Source organism: Haliotis rubra, unplaced genomic scaffold (assembly GCF_003918875.1).
Source record: "Haliotis rubra isolate DU_JTF1 unplaced genomic scaffold, ASM391887v1 Scf1, whole genome shotgun sequence".
In the NCBI taxonomy this organism is placed as follows: domain Eukaryota; kingdom Metazoa; phylum Mollusca; class Gastropoda; order Lepetellida; family Haliotidae; genus Haliotis; species Haliotis rubra.
Window position 1 is genome coordinate 7,030,713 of NW_025764891.1, and position 22,967 is coordinate 7,053,679.

The 22,967-nt window shown below is 37.1% G+C and overlaps 1 protein-coding gene and 1 long non-coding RNA gene across 8 annotated transcripts in view; one reads left to right on the top strand and one right to left on the bottom strand.

Moving 5' to 3' along the window:
* The window catches only part of LOC124276604 (protocadherin-11 X-linked-like), a 116,892-nt gene that overhangs the window by 26,269 nt on the left and 67,656 nt on the right, over window positions 1-22,967 (bottom strand). The window contains exons 1-2 of one of the 7 annotated variants that reach the window (XM_046712546.1): window positions 15,111-15,242; window positions 14,698-14,810 (exon numbers count right to left, since the gene is read on the bottom strand). The exons of 5 other annotated variants lie outside the window; for them this stretch is intronic. The gene's annotated coding sequence lies outside the window, so the exon portion shown is untranslated. Of the gene's footprint in view, window positions 1-14,697; window positions 14,811-15,110; window positions 15,243-22,967 lie in introns of those variants that run through there. One more of the 7 variants, XM_046712409.1, reaches the window with a different exon arrangement.
* On the top strand, window positions 1,501-17,412 carry LOC124277207. Its single transcript, XR_006898781.1, has 3 exons — window positions 1,501-1,512; window positions 9,600-9,601; window positions 17,296-17,412. It is a non-coding gene; the product is annotated as an uncharacterized LOC124277207 (long non-coding RNA).

A 22,967-nucleotide genomic window follows, 5' to 3' on the forward strand; every position in this document is an offset into this window, starting at 1 on the left:
CTCCTCCTTATACTGACCAAGGCTATTAGGAAACAATAGCCCTCCCACAGCACTTAAACACTTGATTAAATATCCACCAACCCACCACTCAAAGAACAATACCAAACAAAGTGTCTCTAAACCTTGCACCTTCCCGATCAGTTTGGCTCACCTAATATGAATGCCCTGTCTGTCTTAAGTCCAATTAATAGAAATCTTTTAAACAAATAATTGCAATCTTTTCTAAGATTGTTTAAAATTGTGAATCAGATTCTCATGTTCGTGTGATTTCAGGATTAGAGTTACAGCAAAAACACCTTAAGGTATCGCGAAAACATCCTTAAGACTTCATTAGTCTCTCTTGAAATAGATCAAGTGGGTTTATTATTATTGTGGATTTTTATGTCTGCAGATGCTCCAGCTTCTCAATGCTGATAAAATGTTGCTTTCCTAAGTGGACTTGAAAAACTGCTTTGTATGCAAGAGAATTATTCCACCTCAGAAAAAGTCTTCAGGGAAAAATCTTTCAAAGATCATTTGTTCATATTATTTTCAGATATTGCTTATAAGAATTCCTTGTTTACAGCCATTTTCGGAAATAGAATGTTGTGACAAGTATCTAATTTGTAACAAAATAATGCAATAAATCTGCCAGTTTGAGACATTTGTCAAAAGAAATTGCAGAGTGAAAGTGGAAACGTCTCCAATGTCTGTCATCTAGAGACTGCCTCTTGAATATTAGTTTTGAATCTTGAGCAATAACAAGGCAATAAAAATTTGCAGACAAATGCGAGGTAAACATGAAATAGAATATTTTGATGTTCTGTGAGTAAAGGATTAGAAGAAAACCATCTTTCAATTAAACATATTGTCATATCTTCACAGCTGACTGGGCTACTGGTCATGACTGTCTGAGATAGCAACAAAATGTAGTGTTTCCCTGACAACTGAAAGTGAGTGGGCTGGATTCAATAGGACTTCATGTAAATTAATAGTTTCTTTTTTCATTTATTGTTACTGATAGACAATTTCCTCAGAGCAATCAGTCCAACAGAGTTAAGACACTCAGGGTTGTGCCTTGCACAAGTAAGGTGAGGTGAGGTGAAATTGGGTTTAACGTCGTACTTGAGAATATTTCGCTCATATGACGACGTGCATGCGTGTGTATGTGCGGCTGCTTGTACTAGCCCAAACTTAAGCTGGTTTTATAGTGCTAGCCCACTAAGATACCACGCCACAGTGAAGCATGAATACCCCACTCAGACACATTATACTGACTCCGAGCCGACCAGTCCTTGTTGTACCAATTAATGCCGAGAGCCAGGCAGGGACCAACAAGTACCATATTTTAACATCTTTTGTTATGACGCGGTCGGGGATCGAACCCACGACCTTCCGCTCTCCGGGCGGACGCTCTAACCACTACACCACGGAGGTGGTCTGCACAAGTAAGAAAAGATACACAGGCGATATAAAAAAATACAAGGTTATGAAACAGCTATGCTAAAAGATACTAATAGATACACATTTTAGGTATGGATATTGTGGATTTTTGTAAACAATTGAATCACTTTCTGTACTAAACCAAAGTTTCATATGACACCAAAACAGAAATTTAAGTTAGAAAGAACAAAGTGAGTGAGTGGTTTTACACCGCTTTTAGCAACATTCCAGCAATATCACAGCAGGGGACACCAGAAATAGACTTCACACATTGTACCCATGTGGGGAATCGAACCCAGGTCTTCGACGTGACAAGTGCATGCTTTAACCACTAGGCTACCCTACTGCCCCAAGAACTAGTACATATTTATTATGGTCATCAACAAAGTCAAGATTGGTGAAGAGACTCTTTTCTTTTCGTAATGGTCCGATAGTTGTTAAATAAGCGAGGGCTGTATCAAACCTGAAGTAAACAAACAACTGATCAAGCTTTCATGTATTATTATGGGTTAATTAATGCTATGAAAGGAATAGACTGAATGCAGAGATGCCAACCCCAAAGTGTTGCAAAAAGTAATTTCAAGGATCAAAATTGGTAGTTTGACCATAAAATTAGTAGTCACCTAAATACTTAAAACTTGATTCTGAGAAAGATAATGACACTAATGAAGAGTGAAGCTTTAATTTCACATACCTCCAACAGCCGATTTCCAAATTATAAGCATTATATTTCTTCTTGTCGTATATTTTTGACAAAAACGTATTTAATGGACGAAAATATGTTTTTGTCTATATATAATTTTAATGAATTTCTTCTATAGAATTTCTAGTGCAATCGTATTGGCGTAGTTTGAGGCTAAAATTGGAGTGAAGCTTTAATTTCACATACCTCCAACAGCCGATTTCCAAATTATAAGCATTATATTTCTTCTTGTCGTATATTTTTGACAAAAACGTATTTAATGGACAAAAATATGTTTTTGTCTATATATAATTTTAATGAATTTCTTCTATAGAATTTCTAGTGCAATCGTATTGGCGTAGTTTAAGGCTAAAATTTGTAGTGACTATGATAGAATCGCAGAGGTTGGCACATTTGTATATAACTGAATATAAGCATCTATAAGCACCCACATCTTTTACCCAAGCGAATGATATCGCTATGGTCACGAACTTGCTATCTGTTAAGAAGGAGAAAAGTGACATTGTTTTAGCTTGAATGATCACTTTTTTCTTTTCATTAACTATGAATTTACAGGAACAGTCTCTAGGTGATCATCTAGGAATTGATTCATCAGAATACCTACATTGTCTCATCTCAAAGCAGTTGCAATACCTAACAGACATGAACATCATTTAACAAGTGAGTGAATGGATGGTGTTGGAAAGCCAAAATCCTGATTATATATCTATTTTATTAGTGATTCAAAGGAACTTTGCCAGCAAAATATTCTGATGTAAGTATCTTCAGGACTGACTGACTGACTGACTTTGGTTTTACGCCGCTTTGAGCAATATTCCAGCAATATCACGGCGGGGGACACCAGAAATGGGCTTTACACATTGTACCCATGTGGGGATTTGAACCCGGGTCTTCGGCGTGACGAGCCAACGCTTTAACCACTAGGCTACCCCACCGCCCCATCTTCAGGACTGAAATACTGAAACCTTTTCTGCTATACATGGAGCAAAAAGTGGGACTAATGCCAGTTTGAATGGTATTAGTTGTATCAAAGCTTGTCAGGTGTACCTTGGAAGGTAAAATTTACAATGATTCAGGCCTCATTAATGTAGAAGGCTTCATATCTTGCTCAAAGTGCACAAATGAAATCTGCTTATCATTACCCTGGATAACCCAAGCTGCCTGTGAGGTGCTAGAAGGTTAATACGAGTCACATGACTTGCTGATGACAAATTCTAGCCTGGATGTTCAGGGGTAGACATGTACTGACAAATATTGAACATACAGTGTCAAGCTGATGACTTTTGAATTTATAATAATTTAATCCTGGCATGAGTAAGGGAGGCAACTCTTCACAGCACACTAGCATGTCCTACATCACTGTCATATTTGTGAAAAGATGGGTGAAAAAAATGTAAATGATTGAGTTTAGTTTTACACCGCTTTTAACAATATTCAAACAATATCATGGCAGGGGACACCAGGAATGGGCTTCACACATTGTGCCCATGTGGGGAATCAAACCCCAGTCTTTGGCGTAATGAGCAAACACTTTAACCACAAGGCTACCCCCACCCCTAAATTGTAAATGAAACTTAATTCAGCCTTTCAAGCATCATATTAAATACAAAGGGTAAAGTTTAAGGTTATCGATGACTACCAACATGTCAGAATTAATGCACTGGAAGCTATGATGTATATGAACAAAAATCAGCATAAATATGATATATTATGTTGCAGTTTCACCTGAGTTCTACACTGCTTATTAACCACAATGAGTTGCTTTCGCCCCAAGACCATAATCAATATCCATTAAATGACAGCAACAAAGGCTATTATGGTTTTATATTTGGTAACATGTTGTCACCATATTGCCCATGTGTCAGAACAGTTGCTAGTTACAGTGACACAATTCAATGGGTGTGTCTTGTTGTGCAAATCAAATATTGATTCTCTATTATCCAGATGTCAATGGCTCAACAAGCATGTACAAGGTAATGCAGATAAGTAAAATTCAACATACAAATTTCAGTTCTCAATTTAACATTTTTCCAGTTCATGAATTATTAAACAGAAATCAAAGAGTTTTCAATGTCGTTTAGACAATCACAGCACCACAAACCAACCAAAAACTTATTTCGGTACTTCTTCAAAGAATTTTCAAAACCTTTTTAGGGACCTTATTCACTTTATTCTCAGCTGGTTCAATTATACAGAGGAAATGGATTTGTCTTCGTAAAGAAACCCAAACTGTCAAATCAATCAACTAAAAGAAAAAATGAAAATCTAACACCAAGGTTTAAATTGTTAATGAAATTTACATGTAGGATAAAATTGATACAAAAGTATCTGACTTTTCAAGGGATTTAAAAATGAACAAAGGACATTGAGTAATTTCAAGTTTTCCATCATGGCACGAGTGACAAGTTTAAGGAATTCATTAAAATGAATAGTGTCCAGGGGCTCATTCCACACATGCACTGGATGATTACAACACCCTTTGTCCATTAGATACATATTGATACAATCAAGGAACTATTGTTTCCTTCATCATTCTCTAAAGAAGCGCATCCTGTTTAAAAAGGTTAAAGAACTCCAGCACATAGCGCCATTTGACTGACTTAGTGAGTTTGGTTTTACGCCGCTTTTAGCAATATTCCAGCAACATCACGGAGGGGGACACCAGAAATGGGCTTCACACATTGTACCCATGTGGGGATTCGAACCCGGGTCTTGACGAGCCAACGCTTTAACCATCAAGGCTACCGTACCGCCCCTGCGCCATTTGACATATTGACACACACCAAATTGGTGACCGTAAAATAATCCATTCCTGTTTGAGTACTAAGGTAAGTTAAACCAAGGGATTCTATTTAATTCAATTTAACTGCCAATTATCTAAGATCTACTTTTCTAAGCGAAGTTTTGTTTAACTATGAGCATATTTTTTCAATAGTCTCCTCCTATGCATGCCTTTTCCAACATCCAAATGGAGGATCTAACACTCTCACAAACTGGTAATGTGATATATAATAAAAAATAGTGGATTGATCAGGTTTTTGCAATCAACTAAGCAACAACTGACAGGATCAGGTGGTCAGGCCAGCTGACTTGATGAAGTCATTGTACCACAACTGCGTAGAGTGCTGCTCATGCCGTTGATCACTGGATTGTTTGATCCAGTGAGTGAGTTTAGTTTAACACTGTTTTTAGCAATATTCCAGCAATATCACGGAGGGGGACACCAGAAATGGGCTTCACACATTGTACCCATGTGGGGAATCGAACCCGGGTCTGCAGCGTGACTAGCGGATACCTTAAACACTGGGCTACCCCACTGCCCCAGTTGTGTAAAGCTGTCGACTAGACAGTCCAATGTTTGATATTGTGATGCATTAATTCATAAACTTGGTGTATGATATCATGCAGTTCCTAAAGACAAACTAACTGATTTGGCCACATAGGTTGTTTGGAACCTATTCAAACCTGAAGCCCCCATTGGATGCTTTAATGTCAATGACCAGCACTGATTTTGATAATTTCCTATGAAATGGTCAACTTTGTGCAAGGATCACTTTGTGGAATGAGGTACACTTCCATCTGACTCTGATTTCTAAATACTGCACTAAACAGCTGACATTGCAAAAGTAAATCAACGTCTTATCTTGAACCTCCAAGAAAGGCAAAAGGAAAAAAATAATATGAAGTAGAGATACTTGCAACAGTAATAGAAAGCCTGTCATGTGTATTAAAACATTGCCTAAAGGGCATTTAAACCCCTGTCACATGAAAGGAAGAAATCCCCACAAAATGGAAGCACAACTTCAGGAGTCTACTCAGGTCATATCTGACATCAATTGTGTGAGAATGAGATCATGTATATTTAGATAAGATAATGATCTATGAAAGAATTGTGGTATGTTTCAACTACATTTTCTGAAACCTTCATTTATGTTCATGTTTGTAGATGTACAAGGTTTACAACGCATTCAGTAGCAAGGACCAAATCAATTTGTTTCATTTCATGGATTGATTGTCAAGATGCTGCGAGGCGATGGAAAAATCTAGGAGTGAGTGAGTAGGTTTAGCATTACGCCGCATTAAGCAATATTCCAGCAATATCACGGCGGGAGACACCAGAAATGGGCTTCACACATTGCACCCATGTGGGGAATCGAACCCGGGTCTTTGGCGTGACGAGCGAACACTTTAACCACTAGACTACCCCATCCCTCCTGATATCTAGGAAATACAATCAATAACAAAACTGGGGGTAGTTTTTTTTCATTTTTTAAAAATTTAGTGCAGATCAGTTTTATTTTATGCAAACTGTGGTGGGTGCTGCAGGAAGGCCTGGAAATGCTTACCCATTTTTACCACTCTTTTGCTTAAAACACCTGATGGAATTTGTATCAATACTTGCTATTCTCTCTATTTTAATTAGAATTTTATATATTTATCCATGAAACTAGAAATAAAGAGTCTTGCCTCAACTCATTTAATCTCACTGACAGCTCACAAGAACAAAATAAACATGATAATGTTGCAGCATAGACGATGTGAAATATGGATGTAGCCATCACTTCTTGCTGGGTGAGAACAAGCTCAATAATATAGACATACCTTTATATAACTGCAGCAGGTGTCTATCAGACTACCTGGGTTTGCTGGAACTAGATAAATTCACAGTCCACTTATATCCAACTTCCTCAGCATGTGAAATCCACGAACACTGACAGTAGATCCACACAGATCCAAGATCCTCTGACAAGTGACCTTTACCTGTGCAAAGCTCTATTATCTACTCCTATGTGCAATCAAAGTAATTCATTAATGAAGTCATCTAAGCAATTAAGTGTCCGGTCAGCAGGTGAGCAAACTGACTTATGTCTGTGCTAATGGCCATTAAATATTTAATTCAATAACAACTTATAATGAAGAGGGGAGGAGAGAAACCCAGACTAGCTGATTACCTGTTGAGACAAGGCCTGAGGTCTTACCTGTGACAGGTAATGCGGTGACAGTAATGATTCATGCTTGGATTAGCTTACACATAGACAATGGATTCTGTACAGGTGTGATCTAAACCTGGCATTGTCTTTGATTATTTCTATCAAGTGTTTAGGAATATGTGATTTTTCTAACATCTTTCACTTCTGCCACACTCGTTATTTCAGAAGGGGCTCAGGTACTGTTAATAGGAGAGAAGATGTTGCTGATGTCATAACATCTGAGCCTTCTGTCTGTGTGGCATCTGTGATGGACACAAGAGATTTCAGTTGTCCACTCTTACAAAAGACTCCTTTTTAAGAAGATTAAAAAGAAATGGAATATATTTGCGACTTCGAAATGTCAGTATGTTATGTGTGAGTTATAGATTTGTTGCGTGCTTCAAATGACACGACAGTGTGATTCCATCACATTAGAAGGGATCTTGATGTGCAGCTTAGTCTACAGAAGGCTCACACTTTAATGGATCATTTTCTTTCTGTGTAACACAGGAACCTATTTTTGTAAATATTACAATACATTTATTAAAACTATTTGGTAAGAAATTAAATTTGTGTTATTGTTGACTGAATATTCTGATTTGTCAAGAAATATTTCTGTTGCTCTAATTTTACCTTTCACTAGCTCCTGGTATCATCACATCATGATTTATCAACACATGGTTATGATGTGTTTGGATTCTAGGCCTGCAACGATTCACCAGACCTCAATTCGATTTTCGATATTGGATCCTTGATTCGATCATTTTCGATTTGATTCTTCATACAAGTAAAAACATCATATTTCATTTCACTCTCAGAGTTGGCTTTTTAGCGTCAAATCCATCAACTTGGTGATGTCTACTAACAACAATTCTCATTGGATAATTAGCCCAGCGTCAACCAATCTTGTTTCACCTTATTTCAAAGCTCAAAACTGCTTGAGTTGGAGTCAAAATGACATTCTGGCTGTTTCAATTTATTGAATCGAAATAGTGATCATGGTTATTGAAAATCAAAACTAAGGTGTCAGGGTAGATTTTCGATGAATCGAACCAAATCGTTGCAGCCCTATTGGATTCGTACAATCGACTCTGCTTTTATATATAGAAAGGGTCTTGCAGCCGTGTATTTTTTTTTTAATTAATGAAAGTGAAATTTATTCATGTTCATAGTGTTTTTCCATGTTAAGATTTTCAACAGCTTACAATGTTAACATTGAGCTTTCATCAGCTTATTAATTATCAACAAATCCCAATCCCAAAAGACACTGTAGTGATTAAATTCATCAATATTATTAAGCAACGCAAGGAAGCACCTTGTGCTCTTTCAAGGCTAAGTCCAAAACAATCAATAATTTCCTGAGAGGGTTTTCCTGAAAAACACATAATCGAGAGTGATTTTGCTCATGTTTAGGATTCGATCGTTAGGAAGGCTTCCAACAAAAGCTACAAGCACATGTAATTAGGCAACAGTTTCTTTTTGATGGCATTTGAAGAAACCTGCTGAGTTCAGAAGAAATCATAATTAGCTTTGTCATAATAAATCAAAGGCAAGCTTTATGCAAGCTCATGCTGACATGGAAATTAGCTTCATATATTTTGCAGGAATCATAATTTTGATGTCATAAAGTTGTCCAAGGTTGGCCTAAATATCAGGATGGTCTTGTCCTGAAAGGGATTTTGAGGAATGCCAGGCTCCAATTCTATGACTCACTAAGTGATAAAGAAAACTACAGCCTTGGGTACTATCATCTGAGGAAGACATTTCTAAACTGAAATATGTTTGAAATGAAAATCCATTGATTTTCACCTTTGAGAAAGAATTTAAATTATTTTCCACGTTTGAAGAAACTTCAAATACAAGTATTGCGATTCAGCATCAAATGTTAATAAACTGAAATTGGTTTTGATTCTTTTACACACTTGCATATCTGTATGGAAATTTATAGGAAACATGAAGCTTTTTTTACAGTAATTACATTCATAGATGTCACATGGTAGTAACCATTCATCGTAACTAAATTAACAAAGTTCATTAACCTTCCTCATATTCTCTCATTTCCAAAGTCCCATGTCCAATATTATCTAAACAGACCCATTCATGAATAAAGATTGTGGTAATCTTGTGCTGTATGTTTGATGGCAAAAAATATGTGTGGAATGTTTTTGTGTGCTATGTTTCTTTACAGTAGTAATAACATGTAAATAATAGCAATAAAAGCTATTTCCATAATCACAAGGAACCTCTGCTAAAAGTGTATTGTATTGTTCCAACTGTACAAACAGCATGTGTTTTTGAATCACTATCCAACAGTGATAACAGGTGTTCCTGAAAAAGCTTAAATGGTCATGGTAAAATCAAGTAGATGAAACCTGAAGGAAAACCAAATTCTGTGGATAGTCAACTTCTTGACTGCAATGAATGCGACATATCAGTGTAGATACTAACTTGCTTGTTAACGGTGTTAGTATCAACACCGTAATGTCGCATTCATTGCAATAAAGAAGTTGACTATCCATAGAACTTGGTTTTCCTTCATCTTTACAACTTCTAAAATGCCTGTCAAAGTAGATGAAACCTGTTCAGACAATGAAACCAAACAGTTATGTATCGAAAAGAGCAAGCTGGAGGGAGTTTCTGCAGTATTGCCATGGATGAATTGTAACAATCTGTTACTGTGGCAGGCAAGTTGTAGTAATGTCTTATAGCTAGAATATTTCTGAGTGACTGACTGACTGAAATGGGCTTCACACATTGTGCCCATGTGGGGATTCGAACCCGGGTCTTCGGCGTGACGAGCTAACGCTTTAACCATTAGGCTACCCCACCGCCCCTAGAATATTTCTTAGTGCGTTAACAAACATTTAAACCTTGCTGTTTGTCTTTTAGAGAATCCCAAGATAATCAGACATTCAAACGACGATAAAACCAAAGTTACTAAATTGAAACATTATTTCATTATGAAACATATACGATTTATAATAAGTTAGCCTCATACGTTTTTGTAAATTGCTTTAAGGATCAGAAATCCAAGAAATACAGACACATAAAAATCAAGCACTGTATCAGAAGTGATAAATGTTTATGATTTAGACACCTACAGATTACAACCGTACGTCACTTTCAGAAAGTTAATGGATTTATATGAAAATACAAGTGTGACAATGCTGTTTCCATCACCAAAGGAAATCTCTCCTAAAAGCTGAATTGATTGTATGGCTGTAGCTGCATCATGTGCATGTTTTTATGAATCAATATAAGATAGTGACAATACACAGTGCCAGTGAAAAGGTGAGCACATCCTGCTATGTGGGCTGAAACCATCACAAACACATGCAAGGGCAAATCATTCACCTGCAAAAACACAGGAACATTTGGTACTGGTCAAAATGGGGAATTGCAATGCACATTTGTTTTACTAATGTGTCAAATTTGGGCACGTCTTTTACATATCTACCACAGAACAGTGTAAAATCTTTACTGAGGGCTTGAAGATTTTAGAGCAAGAGTTGTCTTGTGCTCTGAGTAATATTCACAGAATGAACATGCTCAATTGTACCTCAGCTATTAATCTGTCTCTCAGCCCCTGAACCACATTATTTGCCCTAATGCCTCCCTGCAATGCTAAAGCCCTAAATGAAGCAAGTCTAGATTTCCCCAGGTTCCCGAATATCCCAACTCACTGGGGCTCCTTCTCAATTTAAATGGGTTCATTTGTTACTATGAAAATTATATATATTCAGGGACTAAGTGTTAGTCTACTCAGCTATCTGATTTAGTGTGTCAACTTATCAAATCACAGAAAGATATAAATATTTAAGCATTATACATTTGCTGTGAGCAAAATAGTTAGGTTAGTTTCTTAGCTAAAGCTGAGTAGTATATTTAAGTAGAAAGACCAGTAAGGCCATTATCAGTTTTAACTGTGCAGCTACTGATATAATCAAAACACAAAAGCATTAAATACATAAACATACAAGCCGAAGGAAATCAAACATGATAAACATAGGAAATCAATGAAAACAAGTTATTCACTCTGACACTCTTTAAATATTTTCCAGAGGACTTTACCTCATAAATTCTCTGGATGGCCAATGCACAGGTGGGACAAGGGTCAAGAACACAGATTCAAAACAGACCTAAGGGGGTACAATTCAGATTGGACTCATGAACATGCCCTTGGGAGTCTGGGGACTATAAACTACACTCCAACTTCACCAGCTATTAAAGTGAACAACAATAGTACCCTAACTACACTATACCAATTAGCTTCATTAGGTAGAGCTGGTCAGATCCCTTAAACCAACAAAGAGACCTATTTGTACCCCAAGACATGCTCATCCATGGGTGAAGAGCAGTGTGATTTATGCTTGATGACTTACTGCAATAAAAGTGTCTTAGAATCATTGTTTGGGTTAGCTTTGTAATTAGGTCAGTACTAATGATAATGATAGGTTTACGACTGGAGGTGAAACTTCAGGAAGGATGAAGTTGTTTTTGTAATGATACTATTGTTTACATTAATCAGTCGTAATTTGGCCTGACAGGTCAGTCAACTTAATTACCCTTGCAACTTTTGTTTATAGTTCTAAATCCTGGTTTGGCTGCATATCCTTCAAGACTGACTGACTGAGTTTTGGTTTTACGCCGCTTTTAGCAATATTCCAGCAACATCACGGCGGGGGACACCAGAAATGGGCTTCACACATTGTGCCCATGTGGGGATTCGAACCCGGGTCTTTGGCGTGACGAGCCAACGCTTTAACCATTAGGCTACCCACCGCCCCATATCCTCCAAGAAGGGACTCGAAATGTTACACATTTGTTCAACATTGTCTTAAAGTTGGTGGGGAGAATGTCATTAGTCTACACGAAAACAGGAGAAATGAAAGCCTTATGTTGAAATTAACCCTAATCTGTTAATGGTGTATGTTTTCACAAGATTTTGTAATTCTATAAAAAAAAACATTGTGAGGAAGAGATCACCTAATGGAGTAAGGATATACTCTGAAACATTGTGTTCCTCACAATAAAGAAGATGACATCCACAAAACTCTCTTCCTTATCTGTATCACTTCAAAATGCCACTTAAAGACAACCACAAATTGTGTTTGTGAAAAACTAAATGGATGAGCCACATGTGAATTGTGAGGCCTTCTACAAACATTATAGGGGAACATTTAATATTAAAGAATTTTACATAACATTATTATGGCAGTGTGTGTGAATAATAGTTGACAGCTTGTGCAATGCTGTACACCAGTTCATTTTGGTGATAGCTGTGTTTGAACAAGACAAAATTAATATATGTAACATATGTTATATTTGGACTGACAAAGATTGCATTCAAAGATGAAATTATTCACTGTTTATCAATTTATTTAGTTCCAATGTGCGGTCTGCCTGTAGACTAATGCTTAGTCTCTGAATATATATAATTTAGATAGAAACAATAATTTAAAAAGAGTTGGGAGATTCAGGCCTGAACCTGAGGAAATCTAGACTTGCTTCAGTTAGAGCTTTAGCATTGCAGAAAGGGCTGAGTGGAAGGGGAAATAATGCAGTTTAGTGACTGTGACACAGACTAGGCTGCATGGACAAACATCTTCTGTCTCTGAATACCTGAAGGCAGTTTCAACTTTCCATGATATCAAACCATCCAGCACCCTTTGATCTTCACAACAATGTTTTGAAAGGGTTAACATATATCAAAACAAAATGTTTCTAAAATGCCATACATCAAATGAAGAAATAATTCCACTGTTAAAAAATTGAATTCATTTCTCTTTACATCTCAGGAATGAAACTTTTTACATTAAAAGTAGTGCTATGAAGGAAGAATAGCTGATGTATAATTAGCACCTGATCACAAAATGATACAGGTTTCAAATATCCTTTCATTACAGGTTTCAAATAACTTTTCATTATGAATTTATGTTCCAATAAAGAATGTTCATATGAAATTCTACCATATACCTTTGATGGTGACATAAATTGCTCCCCATGTTTGACTTTTATTCCATTTCATTAAGAAAGTTGGCACAATTTGGCACAAGATGATCATTCATCTATCGTGCAGAAGAAAGGTGGCATAAAATACCAATTCAGCATCTTTGAAGTGTTCCTTGAAAATATTTTATTGAGGAGCTGGAATTGACAATAAATATGTACGGATGTTGATTCAGGCAAATCTGATGACAGTCAGTGCAGCAGGAGGAAGCAATTAAAATTTGATATCTAGAAATTTGAGTTTGTGATTATCGTGTTATTGTTTCTGAGGAAAAAGTTACAAAAACAAATCATGTATGATCTTTTTGACTTTGAGTCTGCGACATTTAAAGCGTTCATTTGTCACGCCGAAGATCTTGGTTTGATTCCCCACATGTGTGAAGCCAATTTTTGGTGTTCCCCACTATGATATTGTTGGAATATTACTAAAAGTGGTGTGAAACTATACTCACTCACTAGAGGAAGTTGGCGAGTCAGTAATAAAGCATGCAACTTTACGGATGACAACTTTTTATTTATTGCATAGAGCGACAGTTTGGTGTAGATTCTTACACCATTTTCAAGCTATAAGTACAGACTTATTATATTTATAGCCCTCTGATGCACGCACAGATTGTTTGAAATGGAATAAGAATCTACAATGAAACACTGCTCTATACACTAAAGAAGTTGCTATCCATCAAGTCATATGCTTTATTAGTGGTAGATCGTATGATTACAAACCATGCCATTTGGTATACAATGACACCTAAACAGCCACAGCCCACTTGCAACACAGGGTCCTTATTCTCGAAATGTTCGTAACCCTAAGAATTCTTAACTTTGAACGTAGCCAATGTGTTAGGGATTGGTTTAAGAAGTTCGTAGGGCTACGAACGTTTTGAGAATAGCTAGACAGGACCATGATTATCATAACTATGTATAGTACTACATATACTAAGTACCCACATACCCAAGTCCACCTTGAAGCTAACTTCACTTTTACTGAATTGAATCCATAATAGGCACCAGTGACAAATGAAAATTGCATGTCACGTTACTGGAATTTCTAATCTAACCTAAAAAGTAGTGTTTTGTGCTTTTAGTTTTTTTAGTTTTTGTTTTAGTCTGTGCACTAAAGGTTGTAACAGTCATAAGGTTGCAACTGTACACATGCATTTCCAATACACTGTACCCAAACCTATTCTTGTCATGTGCAGAGAAATTTCTGCTACAGTTTGTCATAAAAGCACCGAGAACAATGAGAGCAAACTTCAATGAGAGAATACTATGCACAAACCCTTGTTTATACCTGTAAAAGAAATTGGTAAGACTTTCAAACATGGAACCATGTCTTCCTGTATATAGCACGATGCCTTTGTACAAAGCAATCTTAGTGCTGTGATCCTAATTCCAATACCTTAACATAGGCTCTTAGCGCTAAGGTCGTTTTGTACAACAGCATTCAGGACAAATTTGTATTTGACAAATTGGGGAAAACATCAGTAGTTTGTATTGAAATTGTGATTTCTTGTAAAGTTTACATTTTTATGAATTCAGATGTATTTTAACATTGCATTGAATGAAATGTTACCTATTCATTCTTGTACTGACCTTGTTATAAGTGAAATACAAGTTGTTTCTGCAAAACATCACATTTGTTAACACTGAGTCAGTGAGTGAGTTTTACGCTGCACTCAGCAATATTCCAGCTATATGGCGGCAGTCTGTAAATAATCGAGTCTGTTGTTAACACTAAAATCATGATTTGAATATGTAATTCATATTAGGGAATTTGTAGATTTTCTTGATACTCAAAATCAAGCCAGTCTGTATTAGCCCTGAATCCCTACATTTGTAGTCACACTTGATAATTTCTAGCAATATTTTGGTGAACTGCAGCTTCCATCCTGTACGAATCCTAGGTCAGATTGTCATTAGTCATGTGTTTGTATTCATTCCATCAAATGTCACCATGACAGAGGTCTTTAAAAATCTGTAAATAAAAATCAGACCTATTTACCAACCTTTACACATCCATATGTACAATATCCAAGTGAATCGTGTATGTGGCAGTGTTGAGTCTGCATGGATGAAACTGCTTCATGATGTTTAGTGACTACTCCATGTTACATCCATATTACCCGGGCGCTATATGATTATATACACTGGGTCACACAGTACAGCCTGTAACAGCTGTATACGCCTTTACATATTGACTACCATTGTAGTCGCTTTTAAAAATGAGACAACCAAAACAACTAGTCTGTTTTAAATGATATTCAAACTGGAACATTGTGTTCGCTCATAAAGACCAATCTGAAGCAAGTTGGAACCATTGTATCTATACATTTTGTTAACGCAGACAGGGCTAGTAAAGAGAACATAAAGGACCTGAATGAGGATATAAATATCCCTAACTATACTGTACATGTTCTAGCATATTCCCTTCAGTCATGGACCATAACATATCTATTCCCTACTTAATCCAAACGCAATTGTGTGTTCAGTGAGGTACAACTTCAAATCATCTCTACCCACACAGAACATAGAACATAAATATTACTGCCAACCAAGCGCCCATTTATATACCTTAACTGCCTATATGACTTTCCAAATGACTAAACACTTTTCAGGATAATTTGTGCTCATTTAGAAAGGAATATATCATTACCTCTGATGTTGAAAAGGGGACAAAGCCAGTGACGAAGCTTATATGATGGCAGTTTTGTGTAGATGTGTTGTTAACAGTTTCAGTGTTCTCGTATGTACCTGTAGTTTTCACATGGAGTACTTCTTGGTTGTGATCGTCATTGTCAACACATGAAGTTATGAGTGTGTGAAACATGCCTTTACATACTACACTTACATTACTATACTTTGTACTACAGTGTTGGTGGATATCTACACATCAGATTTGTTGCTTAAGATCACTCTCGACATGGGTCTGTTGATATTTGGTCCAGACAATCCTGTGATTGACATCATGAGCGTTGATCTATGCAGTTGAGTTACAATGACATGCATCAACCATGTCAGCCTCCAAGATGCTCAATGTGACAAGCCAACGTTGTTGGTTCCCATTTCTAACCCAGATTATGCAGCAGTTGACTAAATTACAGCTTCTAATCACTTCATATACCCATAGAGAGAAAGAGAATATTGAGTGAGCAAGCGAGTGTTGGGTTTTATGCCGCTTTTAGTAATATCCCAGCAATACAATGTTGGGGGGACACCAGAAATGGGCTTCACAAATTGTACCCATGTGGGGAATCGAACCCGGGTCTTCAGTGTGACGAGCTAATGCTTTCACCACTCGGCTACCCCACAGCCCCTTGACAATACTGAAGCAGCGTCAAGGCAGAAAATGAGACCGACAATAATAAAATAAGTGATAAATGAGTTAACCTGTGTGGGGATTCGAACACAGATCTCCAGCACTCCAGACAAACACTTACCACTAGGCTAGCCCATTCACCTTAAATAATCAACAAGGAAAAGAGTGTCAAGCAATTGATGATTCAAATGATCATGGTACAAAGACCGTCGATCAACCAGCTCACACAGAGCGAAATACCAATCAATTTAGCGAGATTTTATGCAAGCACTGTGGAACTATTCTATCCCAGAATGCCCCCAGGAATAAGTAAATTGACGGAGCAATGACTTTACTACTTCAACCCTTGACAGTCATGTCAGGCTTCAAGCTACCTGACTCACTGACGTTGATATTTTCTGTTTTATTGACAATACTTCATTTAACAAATGATCAAAGATGATGTAAATTATTTGACTTAAAAAATGTTATTTGATCGCAAAACATAAAAGACATGTTCCAGCATGTTACAAGTAGTTTCCAAAGGACTGGATGCTTTTTGAAGAAAAATATGTTCAAACCATGTAACTATTTTGTGTATAAGATGTTTGTACAGTGGTTTCTCATTGTGGAAAATTTGGGTCAGAAAAGATATCCAGAATGTCATGCTTGCTGCAAACAATGGTTCAAATTATGGCATAACATTATTTAATCTGATGGTGCCATTCACCATGCTATTTCATAATTAAACAGAATTGTAGTATTTCCTTATTTGAGATGAATATTTAGGTGTTCTCTAGATAGGGGTGAAACGGTGCGCGCCTTACCAAAGTACAGTATGGTTTGGTACGTATTGTGGTACAAGGCCTTCGGTTTGTTTCGGTTTGGTACATGAGAACTTACTTCTGGGAAAATAGCGGCCATCTAGCAAAGAAATGCATAGATAATGACAAAATTATTTGATTTCTACACATTTTAGAAAAGGTTTAAAAAAGTTAACAAAATGATGGTATGAAAACATTGGATTACATTATGGTTTACCAAACCAAAGTGAGTGAGTTGGGTTTTACGCCGCTTTGAGCAATATTCCAGCAGGGGACACCAGAAATGGGATTCACACAATCTGCCCATGTGAGGAATCCAACCATGAGTCTTCAGCATGACAAGCAAACACCTTAACCACTAGACTACCCCACGGCCCCTGGTCTGCTGAACCCAGACACTGAACCCAGGTCGCAATGAATGATCTCAATAATGCTGACATCAGCATAAAACCAAACCGTATTGTATCGAGTATAATGTGTACTTTGTTTCTTGTTTAATGCCACATTTGGCAATATTTTTGATCCAGGCCTGCGGCTTGTAAATATTCAACAAATGATCGATATTGTGAGCAACAATTCACACAAGGGATACAATAAACCAAGTTACAGTGTCAGACCATAGTCACTACTTACGATGAGCAAAGGCTCCTAGGAACAATTCTTACTAGGGCTTTCGCCATGTGTAGAGGTCAATAAAAGCGGCAAGAGCCTTTCCAGTTCCATAAGAAATCTCTGATCATGTGCTTATGAATCACATTTTTCTTTACTTATAAGCTTTCTTTTGCAAAGTTATTTTTCTGGATTTTCTGGTCAATTGATCACTTGATTGTCTGGTTTGTTTACAGGCCTCCATTGCATCACAAGAGTACCGTTGAGTGACATCCATTTTTAGACAAATTTTGTGAATGGCAGGTGCTACCATTAAGGCAGGACAAGTTTAGAATTTTCATAAACACTTGGTGTTGCTGATTTTCAATGATCCTTTAATAAAGATTTCAGAGCAATTTGTTCCTTTCACCCCAAACAGAATTTATTGCAGATGATAGTCAAAATTTGGTATTCTTTTGCACTGACATGCTATATTGAAAAAGGTAAGCATACCCTGCCCCACTGTTGGCATCTGTCATAGTGAGCGAGTTTAAGTTTTACGCCGTACTCCAGCTATATGGCGTCGGTCTGTAAATAACTGAGTCTGGACCGGACAATCCAGTGACAAACAGCATGAGCATCAATCTATGTCATTGGGATACAAGGAAATGTGCCAACCAAGTCAGCGTGTCTGATCACCCAATAACAATAGTTGCCGGTACTGTCATAAACAAACGTAAAGGATAGTCAATTGTTCACCTGACAAAACATGGCAATGAATGGTACTAGTAAAAATAAACCTACCCAACATTTTCTCATGGTATTGTATCAGGTGTAATGATAATTCTTCTGTTCTTCTCTGTACATCAAATAAGCATTCCAAGCTAAGATCTTTAAGAAAGCATGAATGATCTAATTGTGGCAGTGAATTATGAATAGGAAACAAGGCCCAACCCTTACTAAAGCAAGTATCCATGCAACTGTCTTAGTCATTCCCTCCAGTAAACAATACCTATCTCATTAATAATTACTCTTCTTTGACACATCCTTATAATGAGAGAAATCCCACAAGCCTCAGAACAAACTTCACATGGACAAAAACAATTGTCACGTTACACTGAACTTTAAGCAGTGTAACAGTGCAGAACGAAAATTTTCTTCTTGACTAGATTACATTCCCAACCAAAACAGAAGACATGCATATTGTAGACTCGTACTCATTGGCCAAGTCACTACAATTAGTTACGCCACTTTTTGTACAGCTCATTGGGTCATCAAATATTCATATCTATTGTTCAAAGAATGAAAATAGTCCTGTTTAGAAATCGACATGAGATGCAATAATTCTTGTTAAGTGTCACACCTCATGATATCATTTGTCAGCTTGAGGAACGAAAGTTTACACATTGAATTCTGTATTTCCAGCTGGTGTTTATCCATACACCAATGCTGTATGTTGTAATGGAGTTTTCACTGCTAGGTAATCAGGCAAATCTTGTTTAAAACTAAAAATTAACATGTACTATTTGAACTCCAAGGATCTAATTACTGTAATAGCATACAATACGTTATTAGGTTCTGGGGAAACATGTTTAAAACAGCACTGGATGACATTAAGAAACAATCAACAATACGAAAACAATTCAGTAATCCTACGAAAATACATCAAATCATATTTTGTATTTTACAGATTTTCAATGCACATAACCAGTTAAAGTCAGTTGCACCAAAATTAGTTAAATTTATAAGAATATATTTAAACATGTAAGGGTACATTATTGTTAACACTTGTCAGAAAGGATAACATTGAATGCTAACAATTTGGTGAGGTGAAATTGGGTTTAACGTCGTGCTTGAGAATATTTCGCTCATATGACAATGTTCATGCGTGTGTATGTTTATGCGCGGCTGCTTGTACTAGCCCAGACTGAAGCTGGTTTAATAGTGCTAGCCCACTGAGATACCATGCCGCAGTGAAGCATGAATACCCCACTCAGACACATTATAATGACTCCGAGCCGACCAGTCCTTGTTGTACCCATTAATGCTGAGCGCCAGGCAGGGACCAACAAGTACCATATTTTAACGTCTTTTGGTATGACGCGGTCGGGGATCGAACCTGCGACCTTCCGCTCTCCGGGCGGATGCTCTAACCACTACATCTAACAATTAACATCAATCATACTGGATATTAGATTTTCTGTTTGGGTGGGGCCATTTTAAACTATAAATAGAATTGTTCTGCCCTGCAATAGGAGGAAAACCATAGCATGAGTCAACAGATCTCTAAATACCTCTGTGACACACCCCTTTCTATTATCAGAAGAAGTATCTGTTGGAAGCAGAGTTCACTGTTTATATAACAATACAGTACTGACATCAACAGAAGGTAAGAGTGAGTTTAGTTTTACGCCGCTTTTAGCAATATTCCAGCAATATCATGGTGGGGGGACACCAGAAATGGGCTTCACACATTGTACCCATGTGGAGAATCGCACCCGGGTATTCGGTGTGACGAGCAAACGCTTCAACCACTAGGCTACCCCACCGCCCCACAGAAGCACCTAATTCTTTCAGATTGCAAGAGTGTCAAGGTACTATAGTAATATGAAAAAAATGGGCTTGCCTTTACTTCTTTTGAGTAGTATAGGTACAGAAACTATCACACAACATATAACTGACAATTCAACCTCATTGAAACCTTATAGGTATTAACTTCAATCCTATTAATGTACTGACAATAAAATATCAGGATCTTTTGGATATCAGTTTTGGATATGAAATTATAACCAATACAACATATTAACATTTCCTTTTTGTTACCAATATTTTGTGTCAAAGATTTTCAGTGATCCATTCATGTAATTTAACAGCTTTGCCCTTTTCAGCTCAAGGAACCTGTTTGGAAACGATCGAAACTGGTTGTTCTCAGGTACGGAGGTTTTATGAATACTGAAACAAACACCAATCAACAAACAACCCAGTAACATTTGTCAACCTATATTCTTATCACTCATAACTCAGGATCCTGTAAGTCCTGGGTGTTTTATGGGCGGGATTAATTACTTGATTGGTCAAATTAATTATTGAGGTAGTCCCAGTCTTCACAGCTGGTGAATGGGCAAGGGTTAATGTGGCCCTTGAGGCCTGGACAAGTCTGACACATGGATCTCCCTGCCCACAACTTGTAAATGTCCAGTGTTATTAATGTTTATCACTGTAGTTCTAAGGGATGCTCTTTATTCAAATGTCAGGTCAAAGACAGGTGTTTCTGTTGTTTTTTCTCCCGATCTTTTGTTCATTTAGTTGTGTAACAAATGTCAGCACTGAGTAATATGGGAACAATGGAACTGGGTTATAATCAAGGTTATATCCTAAGCTGGAAATTTGATTCCCCCAAACAATCAATATACTAAGTTATTTATGTCTTTATATAAGCTGACTACCAGTACATGAGATTAAAGAATATTACATTTGGAATTAATAACTGACAGTAAGTGCAGGATGAGTGTGTTGGGTTAAATGCTGCTTGATACATTATTCCAGTTGTATTACCATGTCATGTTGGGTTGGTGTGGAAGGAAATCTGTAAATGAAGCAGGACATAAATGTTTATCTCACCTCACACATGAATGGCTGATTCTGATTGGCTGATTGGCATTACATTTGTAACATACCAAACAATTTTGTATCTTGAATTAATGATGTAAGTTGCCTTTCTCCTGATATTTACAATATTTTCCAGATGAAATAGATCAAAGGGGGTGGGTACCTTTAAGTTTGTTTTCATCTGCTATTTTGCCACAGTGGTATTTTTACTGATTCAGACCAGTCGATGCATGTATAAAAGTGAGTGAGAGTGAGTTTAGTTTTACGCAGCACTCAGCAATATTCCAGCTATATGGCGGCAGTCTGTAAATAATCGAGTCTGGACCAGACAATCCAGTGATCAACAACATGAGCATCGATCTGCGCAATTGGGAACCGATGACATGTGTCAACCAAGTCAGTGAGCCTGACCACCTGATCCCGTTAGTCGCCTCTTACGACAAGCATGGGTTACTGAAGATAAATTCTAACCTGGATCTTCACGGGTAGCATGTATAAGACATACCTTCAATAGTATTTGGTGTATAAATGATATATTTGCTGCTCAGAAAATAACATCAACCAATATCCCCCCTGAGACCAATGGAAAACTTGTATAACACCTTGGCGAATCCTGGCATGATGCCAACACAACTAATGATCATAATGTGGAGAATCTAGGATTCAAATAACTGAAGGAAACCAAGGGCAACAACTCTGTGCAAAGAATCAATGCACCTTCAACTGTCTCCTTATTGACATTGAAGCCATTCTGTTTCTGACCTTTAGAGGTTTTAAAGTGTAGGTTTAAAATGAAGTTCATGGCAGAAAGAGAACCTCGTTGAGAACCTTTCTGGCCTGTTACCAAGTTCAAGCAAGATTTCAGCCAGCACATTGAAAATATCATTAAATGGTTCCATTTCTCTTTCACTTGGTAATAAAAATGTTTTACTTCAAAGTAATTTCAACTAAATGAAAAAAAAAGACAATGAGATTGCTACTTTACAAGCCTTTAAGTCTGTCACCAGGTGAAAATTAAAGTCCTAAAGATAGTATTTATCTCTATCAGATCATCAGGACTTTACTTTTTCAAGCAACAAAGCACCGATTTAGCTCTGAGGGTGAACAGAGTCTATTCCATGCTTGCTATGAATCTTCCTTATGTTGTGAAAAATCCAATTCATTAAGTACTTAATTGTCTACCTGTTTACTATCGATGTGCAACATAGTGGAGCGTCTAAACGAAAAACACTAATGTACACTTGAGTCAGTATCGATTCCAGTTAAAACCCTAGTAATTCCTTTTATGTCTCAATCCACAAAACCTGATGCAACTTATCACCATGGCAACTCAACAAACATCTGCCAATAATCATGTAACCCATGACATGACAATGTAATCAATTTTTATGTCCTCATGGTGACATGGATTTCTCATAGAAATTGTCATGTTCATTCTGTTCATTAATATAGAACACTGGTTCGGCAACGCCCACATTCACTGTCACAAATTTGTGTAATTAGGGCAATTAAGCTGATCCATTGGTTTACCAACTTCCTCACACTTA